Source organism: Lissotriton vulgaris, chromosome 4_1 (assembly GCF_964263255.1).
Source record: "Lissotriton vulgaris chromosome 4_1, aLisVul1.2, whole genome shotgun sequence".
Taxonomy (NCBI): domain Eukaryota; kingdom Metazoa; phylum Chordata; class Amphibia; order Caudata; family Salamandridae; genus Lissotriton; species Lissotriton vulgaris.
In genome coordinates, this window is record NC_141691.1 from 1,802,094,902 (window position 1) to 1,802,109,689 (window position 14,788).

The 14,788-nt window shown below is 45.4% G+C and overlaps 1 protein-coding gene across 1 annotated transcript in view; it reads left to right on the plus strand.

Annotated features, from left to right (window-relative positions):
• The first annotated feature begins 733 nt into the window (after positions 1–733).
• The window catches only part of LOC147724580 (fibrocystin-L-like), a 1,106,658-nt gene continuing 1,092,603 nt past the window's right edge, over positions 734–14,788 (plus strand). Inside the window, exon 1 of the mRNA XM_086966124.1 lies at positions 734–801. The gene's annotated coding sequence lies outside the window, so the exon portion shown is untranslated. The remainder of the gene's footprint in view (positions 802–14,788) is intronic.

A 14,788-nucleotide genomic window follows, 5' to 3' on the forward strand; every position in this document is an offset into this window, starting at 1 on the left:
CGCCCATTGACCCAATCCGCTGGTTATTCCCGCCTCCTGATGCTCCACCCACAGTTCCCCTACTTTTTTTCCCACTTCCACCACTGATCACAGTAAATTGCACAGGAGCCCAAACTATCAAACAGATAGCAAATCTGTGCATATATATGATAAACTGGGCTACTGCTTCAAGAGGTGCACCAGTCTGTTTAGAAAATGTTCATAACCGAAGGCGGAAACTGTTTCCTAGGACTGTTAACCAGGAACATTATTCAAACAAATGATAAGGGAAAAACCCCACAGAAAATGTTTATCACTGAGTGAGAAGGTAGCCGGGGAAACAAAAACAGGACAATGGCACATAGAACATGCTCGTGACTTTACCTAACGCACCATAGTGACTGAAGGCCCATGAACCCTATATAGGGGCTCAGGTGACACGCAGGCCCAGCGAGAGGCTGTAACATCTTTGTAGACTCGCATTCTTATCCAAAATGCGCCTCAGCGCTTTGTTACCCAACGTCTGAAATCGCGGAAATGCGTCAAATTGACACTTGGCTTCTTTGAAACCTGTCGGACGGCTTCGGCTCTATGTAATTTCCCCGAAAACAATCACCAGTGCGTGGGGTCCATATGACATGACCTTACTGCTCCGAGTAGTGCGCTCTACCTGTTGCTATGGGCAGCAGCTCTAGACGGATGATAAATAGCGCCCGGCAGGACAGGAGGACACTTGTCTTCAAGGAGACGGTTCTGAAGAGGGACGCAGAGCTGATCACAGCTGAGAAGCCCCCGGGACAGCAGAACCCAGCAGCGCAGCCGGTAAGGCGGACCCCATCCATGGCCTGCGGAAAGTTATACTGTGCCCCGTGGGCGTGATTCCCCCTCTTCCCTGCACTCGCTGTGGTGTTGGGACGGGCACCCAGAACCTACCCATTGTTAATTTATCGCGCACAATTTCTGAGTTAATTGGGATTTCGTTCTTACCTTGCACACATGTCTTTCGTCTGCAGGAACTGCTTACAAATCACCAAACAACGGCCATCGTTTAATGAACATAGGAAGGCCAAGACGCTTTTTGCACTCAATGGGAATCAACCCTGTGACCTGAACAGATCTCTACAAAACATTTAGGGCCACATGTGCGACTGAATCATTTTGCAAGTTCCTAATTTTTGCAATTTTTTGCAACTCACAATTAGAAAGTCGCAAAATGTGAGGCTCTAGTGTGTCTAAGACACGTTTAACAATTCCCAATAGGGTCGCAGTTGACCATCCTCATCATATTCATGAGGTAGGGCGCAATTTGCGACCCATGGAGAATCACAAACAACAGAGGGACAGTGGATTGCTGAGGACAGCAGACCACCATGTCTGTGTGTGCTTCTCAAGAAAGCAAGGTTTTTTTAATGCAGCCTGTTTTCCTTCAAGAAAACTGGAATGACTTTCAAAAAGAAATATTAACCATTTTAGTTTAATTTTTTAAGAGTAGGCAGTGGTTCATGGGGCACTGCCTGTTCTTAGGAAAGTTTTTGCGACCATTCACAAAGGGAAGGGGTCCCCTCGAGATCCCTTTCCATTAGCGACTGGCTTACCACCTACTTGAAGTAGGCAGTAAACTGCAAATGGTTTACAACCCCATCCCGGTCACAAAACATTCATACATCCCCTGAGACTCACTATTAGGAAGGGACGGCCTTGACACACCCCTTCCTACTACTAATTTGCAAACCCTATTTTGCGAGTCAGTAAAAGGCTACAGACTCGCAAAAAAGGGTTAGTATATGCTGAAAGGCTATTGAGTGGTCGCAAATGGCCCAAGTCTCGGTTTACAACTGCTAAAACTCATCGTACATGTGACCCCTAATTATCTAACTTATTTAACTGATGGGAAGCTGTCATATTCCTGGACCCCAAGCCGCAATTGACAGCTTTTCATCTCAGTTCATAATTTTTATTGTGCGCCATTCCTTTGAGCGACTCTCCCAGAGATCAAAGTGTAACTAGAAAGATGTAGACCTGTGACCTGCGGGCTGGAGATGGGCAGAGAAAGATTCCAGGATGTGTAGGCTGTTTTTTAAAAATTGTTTACAGTTTAGATTCCTTGCTCATTGTGTGTATGAGTGATGGTGATGGTGGTGGAGGGAGAGTGGTTGTATTTAACTTAAAAAAGCGATGAGTACAGTTGTAATACAAAATGTTATGCCTTAACTTAAAAAATACATGTGTTTTCACAAAGTGCAAAAAGTGGAGGGAGTTCTTTCTCAGCTGTGGTGCAGCGAGAGTGACCTATGCCTAATGCAGGCTATGAACATTTCCCCTCCTCCCTGGTTGAAAAGGAAAACAAAACAGTAAGGGCTAAACTTACAGCTAAAGCCCAACACCAACAAAACCAAAATTGTGACCTTCAGGAACAGCACGTCACAGTGTGGCGTATTACACATGGGCAAGTGCACCCTCTGTGTTGTCCAAAGGGCACTTTGGTATTACTGAAGGGCCCGCAGGAATTCATTTATTATTTATTATTTATTTCAGAGTTTTATATAGCGCTAGTCAGACCCGAAGGTATTGGTGCGCTTTACAACACTTAGTAAAGAGGAAAACACATATTATAACAGTACTAAACAGACAGGTATTACAGCAGTAGTCAAACAAGAAGCCTCAAGGTGCAGTAGGAGACTTTGCACATTGTATGATGCTAGAGGCCGGGAAGTTGCCTAGTCTCGTAATAGTAAGCACAGTAGTTCAAGCCATGCATCCTTCCGAACGGGGGCCTGGTGGAAGGGAGTCGGGCTAGGCGTGAGGTAGAGGTCTTAGATTCAAAGTGTCCTTGTGCCAAAGTGTGCACTCTTGTAAGTTTTTAGTAGCACTCTATCCATTTGGGAGAGTGTTCTTGAGGGAGAGGTCTTTGAGCTGCCTTTTGAATTTTGGAAAGGAGGAGATGGTCCTTATATGAACTGGGATGTAGTTCCAGATTTGGGAGCATTTCCAGAGAAGGATTGTGCTGTTGTTTTTTGTTTACGGGTATTCGACGGGATGAGGAGTAGAGTGTTGGAACTCCTGAGTCTCCTTGATTGACCGGCCTTCGTGAGTTCGGAGGCCAGGTATGCAGGTTTCCCTGTGTGAAGGGCTTTGTGCGTGAGGCAGGCAATTCTGAAATTGGCATGCATTTCAACTGGGAGCCATTTCAACTCTCTGAGTGCGGGCGAGATGTGGTCATTGTTTACTACAGTGACCATTCTTGCAGCTGTATTGAGAGTTGATCGGAGGGGCGCTAGGTGTGATTTTGCTGTGCCTGTAAGGGTTGCATTCCTGTTATCCAATCTGGAAAGTACCAAGGATTGTGTCGCTTGTTTGAGGTCGTTGGTCGGGATGAAGGGTTTTATCTTGCTAGTAGATTCAGGTTGAGGAAGGCACTCTTTGCTGTGTTCTTGATGTGTTTGACCATGCTTAGTTTAGGGTCCAAAGTGATTCCCAACGATTTGACAGAGTCGGCCAAGGAGCGATTGTCGTTGAGAGCATCAATTGCTTTTAGCCATTCTGTGACTTGGGGGTTTTCCATTTTGTTGGAAATGAGGAGGATTTCCATTTTGACTTGATTCAATTTCAAGTGGTTTAATGAGAGCCAGTGTTGGACTTCTCTAAGAGTGTTGTTGAGTCTCTATAGGTCTTCAATGGAGGAGGTTTCGAGATAGATCTGGGTGTCGTCCCAATAAAGGTGGAATGGAATGTTGGATCTTTTGAGTATGGTGGTGAGGGGTTCCATGTATATGTTGAATAGTTGCGGGGAGAGGACTGATCCTTGAGGGATGCCTCTGCTGACAGGGCGAAGATTCAACGTAAAGTTGTAGATTTCGACTCTTTGAGAGCGATTTTGGAGAAAGGAGCTGAACTATTGTAAGACTACCTCTTCAGCTCCTAACCTTTCTTGGAGTACCTTAATGAGTAGTTGGTGGTCAATCGTATCGAAGGCTGCCGATAGGTCCAGGAGGATGAGTAGGGAGCATTGGTCTGAATCGAGGGACTTGCATATATCATCCATGATATTAAGGATCGCTGACTCTGTGCTGCACCCTTTTCTAAAGCCCGATTGGTGGGGGTCCAGGAGGTTGATGCTGTCCATGTGTTATCAGTTGGAGGAGAATACTCTTTTCCAAAGTTTTGGCCAGGAGAGGAAGATTGGAGATGGGTCTATAGTTGTTCAAATCATTGGTGTCCCAGCCTGTTTTTTTCCGTAGTGGTGTGACTTGGCCAACTTTGAGGCAGTCCGGAACGACTCCGGAGCTCAGGGAGCTGTTAATGATCCTGTTCCAGCGCGGTGCCAGGTAGAGTTTTAGATTTTTGGCCAGTCGGGCAGAAATAGGGTCCAATCCGTGTGGAGAGGGTTTAGAGGTGGAGATCAGTTTGACTATCTCTAATTCTGAGACAGGGTTGTGTTACCATCTGCTCCTGGGGCCGGGCTCCTATGGATGAGGTTACGGGTGACGTCCAGGCAGAGCTCAATCTTGGAGATTTTTTTGTTGAAGAAGTTGGCAAAGTTCTCACACAGGGCATTAGAGGCCTGTGTTGTGGATACGAGGGCTTGGAAGTTTGTTGCCTGATGAAAGTGAAGAGCTCATTCGGTCTGTTTTAGTGTTTTCAAGGGCATTGAGAGAAAGACGTTTTTTCACACTTGATGTGGTTTTTGAACTTCTTGCGTGTTGCTTTGAGTTGGTCCAGGAGGATTGGGGGCTCATTGTTCTGCCAGAGTCTTTCTGTTGCTCTGAGTTGTTTTCTTTCTGTGTTTATGTCTGTGTTAAACCAGGATCTTGAAGGAGTGACCCTGGCTCTTTTTTGTTTTAAGGGTGCTATTTGGTCCAGAATGTTGATCATAGTGGAGTTATAGTGAGAGGTGAGTTCTGTAGTGGATAGATCATCAGAGGAGGTGGGGAGGAGAGAGTTTATCCTTTCTTCCAAGACGTCCATGGAGATCTGCTTTAGATTTCTTACCCAGTGGGGTTGATCTGATTGGGGGTTTGTGTAGGATCAATTGTTTGATGTGAAATAGGAAGATATGATGGTCAGACCAGTTGACTGGCATGATGCTGTCGATCGTGACTGCATTAGGTTGGGCAATGATGACATCCAGGGTTGATCCATTGTTGTGGGTTTCCTCTGAGCAGTGTTGGGTATGGTTGTTATTGTGTAGGAGTTTGTTCAGGTTTTGAATCAGCAGGTTGTTTTCCTTGTCCAAGTGGAGGTTGAGGTCTCCTAGAATTGGGTTGCTGGCGTCCCGGAGTGCGCAGTTAGATATCAGATCTGATAGGTGTTTTCCAAATGGGGTGTTGTTGCCTGGTGGATGGTAGAGGAGATGGGAGGATAGTTTTTTGTTTTCCCTCTTCTTGATGTTGGCGGTAAGACATTCAAAAGTGTTAAACTTGTATGTTGTAACTTGTATGGCCCCTTCTGAAATGCTGATAGCGCTGGTGCACATGTAGTTCCAACTCTATCTTGAGAGGGCAGTTCCTTATCTGCACTAGGATGTGGCCTCATGCAAATGATGGTGTCTCTTTTTGCCTGCACCATATTATGAATGTAGGCACAAAGACAAAAAAGTCACCAGGAGGGCACTGACAGTGCACCATAAAAAGGGGACAAAAGGGGTCCCATGTACCCCCCCTTGCATCCCCCTACAAGCAGGTGCAGTCATTCACTGTACCCACCTGTAGGGGGGTCTCCGTCCCCTCTCTAAGTGCAGGTGGGTGCCACCTGCACAGTGAAACACAGAGTGGCCGAGGAATGAAGCAGCTCTGTATTTCACTGAATTTGCTGTCTCCAGGGTAACCACAAGCTTGTGGCTTCCCTGAGGGCAGGTCATTAATGGTAATAAATGCACTATTCATGCTTGCGCCCGGCACACCTATTTAAAGGTAGGCCAAGGGGCAAACATGAACAGTGCACCCGGAAAACAACCACAATGCCCTTTTCACAAGCAAACAGGACTAAAGGATCAACCTCTCTGCAGGGCTCAACAGAAAACTCACCAGAAGACTGCAGACCATTTAGGGTTGGTGGACAGAATCACTCTCAACCTCCTACACACATCACACACACATCACACCACACCTAAAAAAGCTCCACTGGCTTCCCATACACAAACAAGCAAATTTAAACTAAGCAAACATAAAATGGTAATAACTACAAGGTATTACCATTTTATGTTTTGGCTTTCTTGCACTGCGAGAAAGCATTTTGGCGATGCTCCCCTTCCCTAGTAAAGGAGTCGCCTCTGTTTAAGTTGTAGTAGTCACACGTCGGCTTTACTGTTAAGGATTATATGCTAAGATTGTATGACTGAGTGAAACACAAAGTCACTGGATTTATTACGTAATACAATGCTTGGTGTTGTCCTTTATTACTACCCAAAGAAACCATTTTCAGCAGCTTTATAATAATAGATTGAGAAAAATCAAATAAGATTTTAACTCATGTCTTGCAGTTTGCATGCAGGTTCTTGTTGACGGTTGGTAGGTTGCTGTGCTATATAAGAAGTAGCATTGGTAGCTGGCATGTACCGGGGCTGTGGGATGGGTGGCAAAATAAATAAATAAAGGAGGCCTGCACTTTCTCTAACTTAGCTGTCTTAAACAGCTGAGTTAGAGAAGTTTAAAATGTGCATGTCTGGCTGGCCGTCCCAAGATGGCCAGCCAAAGGGACATGAGCATTTTAAACGTAAGCACACAGCTCCCTGCTGCCACTCAGCAGCAATGACCCCTCCCCATCCTGACACTCAGTTCGAGACTGGGTGGTTGCTGCAAAATAAAATGGTCATAAATAAATGTTATTACCAATTATTTTTCCGTTTTGGCCGGGGCATACCTTTGTGGGGCGACTCTCCTCCATTCAAACAGAGGAGCCGCCCGAAGGATTACAATTTATGAGCTGCAAGTAATAAAAGGATCTTTGTGTCAAAGTCAGTGACCTGCTTACCTATCTGCATGTTACACAATGTGCTTTGCAGAAGACACATTAACCCCCTACTGGGGGGCGTGAACCACCAAGAATGGTGGACGTAGCCTGAAGATGCTTCAGAGCCCGGCCACAATAATCGCTGTCAACTATGTCCAAAAGAGTCTGATGGAGCAGAACAGAGTGGCGGAATACCTATAGCTGCCCTATGATTATTTGTGGAGCTTGCCAGCTCTGTGGTGGACGATAATCGACGTCCTGCAATCGTGAGGGGGACACCGGTACCCGACAAGACGGAGACAGCGCTGATGTAGGGCGGAAGGCAGATCACGGAGAGACCGCTGCTGCCCCGCGGTGTGCAGCACCAACTATGGGTAGTCTCCCACTGTCCTTCTTGCTGCATAACAGAGGAGGAGAACATCAGGCACTGGCGATAATGGGCATTAACCCCCCAGCATTGTAGACTGTACCTGACACGTGCCAGAAGTGCATCGGAGGGAGTCCGGAGGTACGAGTCTCTGCCCCTCTTCACCTTCCCCATTTGATGCATGGGTATACATCTGTAAGGGCCCCAATGTAAGAGACTGAGGCTGGACTTATAGTGTGACCGCTGTAAAGAAACGGACCTCCCGGCTCGGCCTGTGACTGGACTGTGAGGCGGATTCCGGCTGACACTAATGTAAGAACTCTGTACAGAATCATAACCTGGGATGTGAATTGGGTATCTTTAACCCGAAAATGGCACAGGGCGCATGCACAATATCAGAGGCAAAAGAAATAGAAAGGGCATATATATTCTACCTATTACTCCGCCTTTGCCAGAGGTGTCACAATTTGGATCAGATACGGAGACCCGTTTGTAGAAGTAGAGCGGCAGATTGATGAGCAGGTTTAGATATATTTTCCTTCATGGGACACTAGATCGAATGCATATTGTGTTGGGGAACATATACGCTCCAAACTTTGATCAGAATAAATACTTTATGGGCTTAAACACGATTTTAGCAGGGTGGGAGGCATTCCCGTGGATCATAGGTGGTGACTGTAACGCAGTGATGAATATTGAATTAGATCGCTCACACCCCCCTCTCCATGGTGCAGGAACTATTAAACAGGCTGAGGCTCTCTGTAACTGAGTGAATGGCTGGGACTTGTGCGATGCATGGCGGCTGACAAATGTAACACATACGGAATATTGCTTCTATTCCCCAGTCCACCCTTTACATACATGAATTGATAGAATTCTTTGCTCCCTCTCCATAGCCGCACAGGTATCCCATGCTACATATTTAGCGAAAACCTTTTCAGATCATAACCCACTAGAAATCCGTTTTACTTGGGGTAGGATCCTCACCCCAGTCCCCACATGGAGACTATGTCCACAACTGATGGAAGATGCTATGTTTCGATCTACACTGTCGACTTCAGTTGAGAATTATTTTGCTGAAAACAGTAACACTGAGGCCTCAATTTTGGTGGAATGGGATGCTCTAAAGGCAGTAATTAGGGGAACCATGAATGGTGCCTCAGTGGGTGAGATACAGGAGGTACATAAAAATCTGAATTCTGTGGAGGACGACATGGGCGGGTTGGAGTGGTAAGCAGCGAGAGACCTGAGAAACTTGCTGCACTACAAGAGGCACGCATAAGACAAGCTGAGCTACTAGAGACTCTCAGAGTAATTGACCACGGAGCACACACAATTACAGCAAACAGACCCGGATAAATCAGGGACACCTCTGGCAAAGATATTGTGATCAGCCAAGTTGCCATGCCTGGGGGATATATAGTGTACATCCAGCAAGATATAAATGACTTCTTCTGTACATATTATACTACACTGTACAACAAGTTGACCTTAGTGGACAATGTACTAATAAATGTGTTTCTGGCTGACATACTGTATCCCCAGATCCCTATAGGATCACCAGACAGTTTAGAAGGCCCAATCATGAGCGCTGAAATAAAGACTGCTATTAATGGACTCCCACGTAATAGGACACCAAGACTAGACGGTCTACCAATAGAGTTTTACAATACTTACTATGAAATTTTAGTCCCACAACTAGAAATCCTCTATAAAACCTCACTGGAACTAGGCAGCCTCCCCAATTCTACCAAGCAAGCCCTAGTACTCACACTTCCCAAACCAGGGAGAGACATCACAGGATATCACCCGCTCTCACTGTTGGCAACTGAATATAAAATATTAAGTAAAATTTAGCCAACAGGCTCCTTCCCTATTTACATTAATTGATACACATAGAACAATGCGAATTCATACTCGCGCGCAACACGTCCTTGAACATAAGGAGAATCCACCACATAATGGCAAATAATCCAGGCCATTTAGTTAATGCTGGTTGCATAGCACTCGACCTTCGACAAGCGTTTGATAAACTATTATGGGACTACATGTTTCAGGCTATTTATAGGTTTTGGTAACCCCCAGGATTCTTTAGTTGGTTACGTCTATTATATGAAACCCCACAGTCAAAGTACGGACAGGTCGGCACATATCAAATGAATACCCCACATATAAAGGCACACACCGGGGATGTCCCCTTTCCCCACTAGTGTTTGTATTAGCATTGGAACCGCTGGCACTCCTGATGCGGCAGGAAGCTATTCACATAGGGATACCATTGGGCAATTCAACCCATTTAATATCTACATATGCAGATGATATATTAGTCTATGTAAAGGACTTCCTGGGTTCCTTATACCCTATACCTAGAATATTTGCATCATTTGAATGTATTTCTGGCCTTGCTATAAACAAGTTGAAATCCACTGCCTTCTTCTTTCAAAACCATGCATACCCTGAAAGGATTGATATCGGCTGCCAGTGGCGCTCAACGGAACTTCAGTGAAAACTTTGGTTCATAGATTTTTTAAGCCTGCAGCACTGCAGTTAGTCAAGCAGCACTGAGGCTATTTTCAAAACGCCGCACTAGAGGCAGTCCTCAACTCGAGACCTGGGCCGTGGCCAGCGCTGCTGCAGGAGAAAGTCATTGTGGCAGGCTTGCCCATCAGTTCAAGTATTGCAGCTACCAGATACAGCAAGCAGCTGCTGCAAAAGTAAGTGACTGGTTACTAATCCTAGTTGCTTATGCTGCTATCAGGGGCGGATCCTCTATCAGAGGAGCGTCACTCCACTAAGTACAAAAAAAAAAAGAAAATTATAATAAACCAATGCTAAACACATCACGTTATTATTATTTTCTTCTTGGAACCAGCCAGGTTGTGGTGGCACTGGGCTTGCCCGGGAGAGGGAGGCAGAGTGGTTTCTGCTACACTTAAGTGCGTATGACCATTTGGTCGGCCGTCTTGGGTCGGCCAAACTATCATGCGTACTTTGTATGTTCTGCACCCTGACTGCATTACAGCCTGTGTAGAGATTATGTCCAGCCTCTCAGTCCCCATCTGCCCACCGAACCAAGGCGCTCACACCAATCACAGCGGTGCTCTAAGGCAGCGCTGTGATTGGTCAGGGGATTCTGGGAGGCTGGGTGCTTCCTGTGTCGGGGAGAAGCAGTGTCTGGCGATCGCCGATGAGAATGTAAGTCTTTTTTACTTGTAAACCCCCTCTTCCTTCTCCCGCCCCAGCAACTTTTTCAAACCAACTGCCACTGGCTGCTATATAAATGTTTTATCAAGTGAGGCGGAGCTGCAGCAAAGACAGCATAATGGACACCGCTGTGGTGGTGTCCATGGCTGACTCTCCCAGGATCATGTTCTCTACGCCAGAGTCTCCCTTCTCTACCCCCGCACAGTTCTTCTCTCCTGTGTCACAGGGTTCTTGAGGACACCTTACACAGCAGTTGGAGAGGCGGGAAGAACAGCGCTGGTCACCTCCCAGCTCCATTGCAACAAATACTTCCTCCTGACCAGAAAGGTGTGTAGCAGCATGCTTGCAGAACTCCACCAATAGCAGCACAGGCCATGCAGGGTCCATGGGTCAATGGTCATGTCCTAAGTAGGCATTAGCCCGAAAGGTGTACACTAAAGCAGAGCCCGATAAGAGAACTCCAATGTTCACAATCTGAAACTCTGTATTGGAGAGCGGGTTAGTGGTGGAAACAGGGAGGGGCACACGAGGGTGGGCCCTGCCTCCCCTCTGGGCTCAGAACCAGCCAATGGCATGTTCAAATGAGTTTTAAATGCTCAATCACTGGGTGCGTACACTGCACAGGAATGTGTGTGTGTTGATTAGCAAAGACCTATGACCTATTGGTACCTCACACCCCCATATCAGGGTCCTCTTGAGATATGGAATTTCATCAACAACACATTACAATGAACATCTTAAACTATAGCACTTGGGATAGGTGGGTTGAGACACTGGGTCCAGTATTCATCATTTTAAGTATGCTCCACCAATTACCTGTGTTTCATAAGGACGGAAGCATTAATGATAAGTGAAGCAAAGGCATTCATTAACCCTTGCTCAGTCATTCTCCCAGGTGAAGGTTCAGGCCAGGTTGCCCAAAGCTGCCAAGGTTTCAGATTTCTATTTGTGACATTTTCATAATTTCATTGTAAGTATGAGTCAGCTGCCGCAGACATTTGCACCAGTTTTAAGGTCTTCTTAGAGTTTCTCCTTTCTCAAATGGGTCTAATTTATGATATTTATACATTTTCCCCATCTTTATTGCTTGATTTTTGCTTGCAAGAAAGTGTCCCTCATACTCACTGAAATGTCACTCAGTTCAGTTCAGAAATTCTTTATTCGGTGATTAAAAAACACCATAAAAGCACATATGTACAAACACTTAAAATACAATTAAATCTTTATCAGAACTCTGACTGCAGTTACATACTGAATTTAAAAAAAGCTAACGACCACAAATCATTATAGTAACATTCACACCTTCACTCTGGTTGCCCTTAATCGCACCGCAACTTTGATAAAATTCATAATGCAACATAATGTCAGGGGGTCAGTCGCCTTTTGTAAAAAAAAAAATGCGGCTTTGGCGTGTGTCAATTTGGCTTGTTTTAAAATTCCTACCAGAAATCTGCGCCTAGGCATTGAATAAAAAGAACATAAAAGTACAAAACGAAGGCTGTCCTGCGGAGTCCTATTGTCGCAGCCGCAGGCACCCTTCTGCTCAATTGAAAGTGTAAAACCTGGTGGATCAGCCAGTAAATATGGTAAAAAATTGAGCCGAAAACGAGACATTAAAAACCTGTCCTGGGCGTTATACATAAGATAGAGGTACGGCTCCATTCCCTCCGTACTTTTGACAAGGCTATGGGCGCTCACGGAACCTTTAGTCCCTTCAGTCTCTGTTCTAATTGTGATTCTCTGGGCCATGAAGGATCTCTTTATAGTCAACTTATCTTGGGATACAATTGCTGCAGGGTTAATGAAAAGGTTCTTATGACCCAGGCTTTCCAAGCTAGTTTTTACATAATTAAGCCATGGTATACTTATACTTTTGTCCCTGCCCAGGCAATCACCAACGATATGCCTGCTCAAAGCCGCCTCAGGGTTTGGGGTTTGTCCAGATTTTTAACAAGGCCAAGATGGGTCTAAACTTGACCAAGTCTTCAAGATATGGCCTCCCTAGTTCTCTATGGGCTATTACAGCTGGGGTACTCTGGGGGATTTTCAGGGTTGATCGTAAAAATGTATTTTCCTCCCTCTGTAAGTGATTGATATTCGCAAAGCCCCATACTTCAGCCCCATACATGGCCTTGGAGCAACAGATAGAGCTATACAAATTCATCACTTGTTCGGAAGACCATCGGCCCACCCTCCGCCCATAGCTTGGAATGGCACCATTCGAGGATACCAATTTACAGCAACGTTCCTCCACCAGGGCATTACATTTTAAAAAGCCATCAAATAATACGCCAAGATAGGAGAAGGACTGTACCCTTTCTAATGTATGGCTTCCTATCTTATAAGAAAAACTAGTACAAGGTTTGTTACCCGCCAGCATTACATATGATTTTCCCAGATTTACTGACAGATCTAAAGTTTCCATAAACTTGACGAATCTGTTTATTAAAATCTGTAGACTCTTTGGGGTACGTGCAAGAAGGACTGCGTCATCCGCGTACAAAAGTACCGGGATGCAGCGGGATCCTACGCTTGGGCAATCTGTTTTTAGGTTAATCAAAAACTGCTCTAAATTAATAATATAGAGTGAGAATAAAAAAGGGGCAAGAATACAACCCTGCCTCACCCTGGTAGTACATGGGAAAGATTCTGTCAACCCCCACTCTGTGTTATAACGTACCCTAGCGGTAGTGTCCCTATGTAGCTCCCTCAAGATGTTAATCAGGCCCAGGTCAATTCCCAAGTTGGTCATCATGGCCCAAAGCTTATCTCTTTTCACATGGTCAAAGGCAGCTGCCAAGTCCATAAACCCTAGATAAATGGATTCATTGCTGGATTTGATATATTTTGCGATCAGCATATAGAGGTTCAGGCATTGGTCACTTGTAGACCTCCCTGTCCTGAAGCCATACTGAATGTCCAAGATGGTGTTATTATCCTCGGTCCATTCAGTAAGGCGGTTAAGGATTACCCAATCCAATATCTTAGCTGACACATCTATCAGTGAGATCGGTCAATAGCACTGGGGGTTGTCCCGATTGCCCTTTTTGAATATAGGGACGATTATGGCCTTAGACCAAGAGCGGGACAAACCGTACCTAGTGGCAGCATTTATTACGTTTGTCAGTATTGGGGCCCACAGCTCAACATTACTCAAAAACAGGTCAGGTGGGGTCCCATCGGGCCTGGGGCTTTGTTTTTTGTCAATCCCTCAATTCCCATGATGATTTCATTTAGGGTAAAGTCTACTACCTGTCCCTGCTGGACAACCCCCCCCCCATCCTCTAGGGAAATTTCTATTCTGTAGTTATACAGACCCTTAAAATGTGTAAGCCACTGGTCTGGCAAAATATTTGTCCCAATCTCAGGGGCATTACTATCCTGGAAACATGGTCTTTTGATTATTCTCCTGAATTCAGTAAAGTCCCTTCTTTCTGCGGCCTCCCTTAAGTCTGCCCATGCTTCCCCCGGAGAGCTAATTTCCTCCTCTTGATCTCCCTGTTGTATGTGTATCTGCACTGAGCTCCTTTTTGTTTGTCCCTTGGCCTATTTTTAAGGTTGCATTTAAGATCCTTTAAGGCCCGTGAACAATCCCTATCAAACCATCTCGGGTGATTATTTTTCCTTTTCTGCGCACTTGATTTTAGTAGGCCCTCTACCAGACTAGTTATCTGCCTAAATGCATTAAGTAACGGTAGCCCTTCTACTGTAGGGTCTAGGCATTCATCAGGGGGAATTTTCCCCATATCCATTAGGGATTTATAAAAAGTTTCCCCATCTATTTTTGACCACCTAAGTCTTCTACCCTGGTCCGTTACCCTCTGGATGGTGCCGCCAAGCTGTCCCATCCTGGGCGGAACCAGGTAAAAAATCTACAATACCAGGGGGTTGTGGTCACTAAATGGACTCAATACTCACAGAAATAATCTGATTTAAAAAAAAATCTGGATACTAAAATATAATCAATGAATGACGAGCACCCTCTCCCCTTAAAGGTCGGGAGAGGGTACCGTCCTTCTCCAGATTCATCATATTAACCGTATGCTCCAGGTCATGAGTGTGTAAAAGTTTACTAAAGGCCATTCCTTCGTGAGTGTGCTCAAAGTGAGGGCCATTCTGCACTGGGCAATGTGACCAGCTATATTCCAGGAGATAATTCTTAATCCTTCCTCTACTTTGTGTGCTGCAGCTGTACCAGAAGTGATAAAATTTACTTTCAGGAGCCCTTCTGTGATTCCTATATGCCCTAAGTCCATCCCTCTACCCAATGATGTTTGGTCATTACCATTG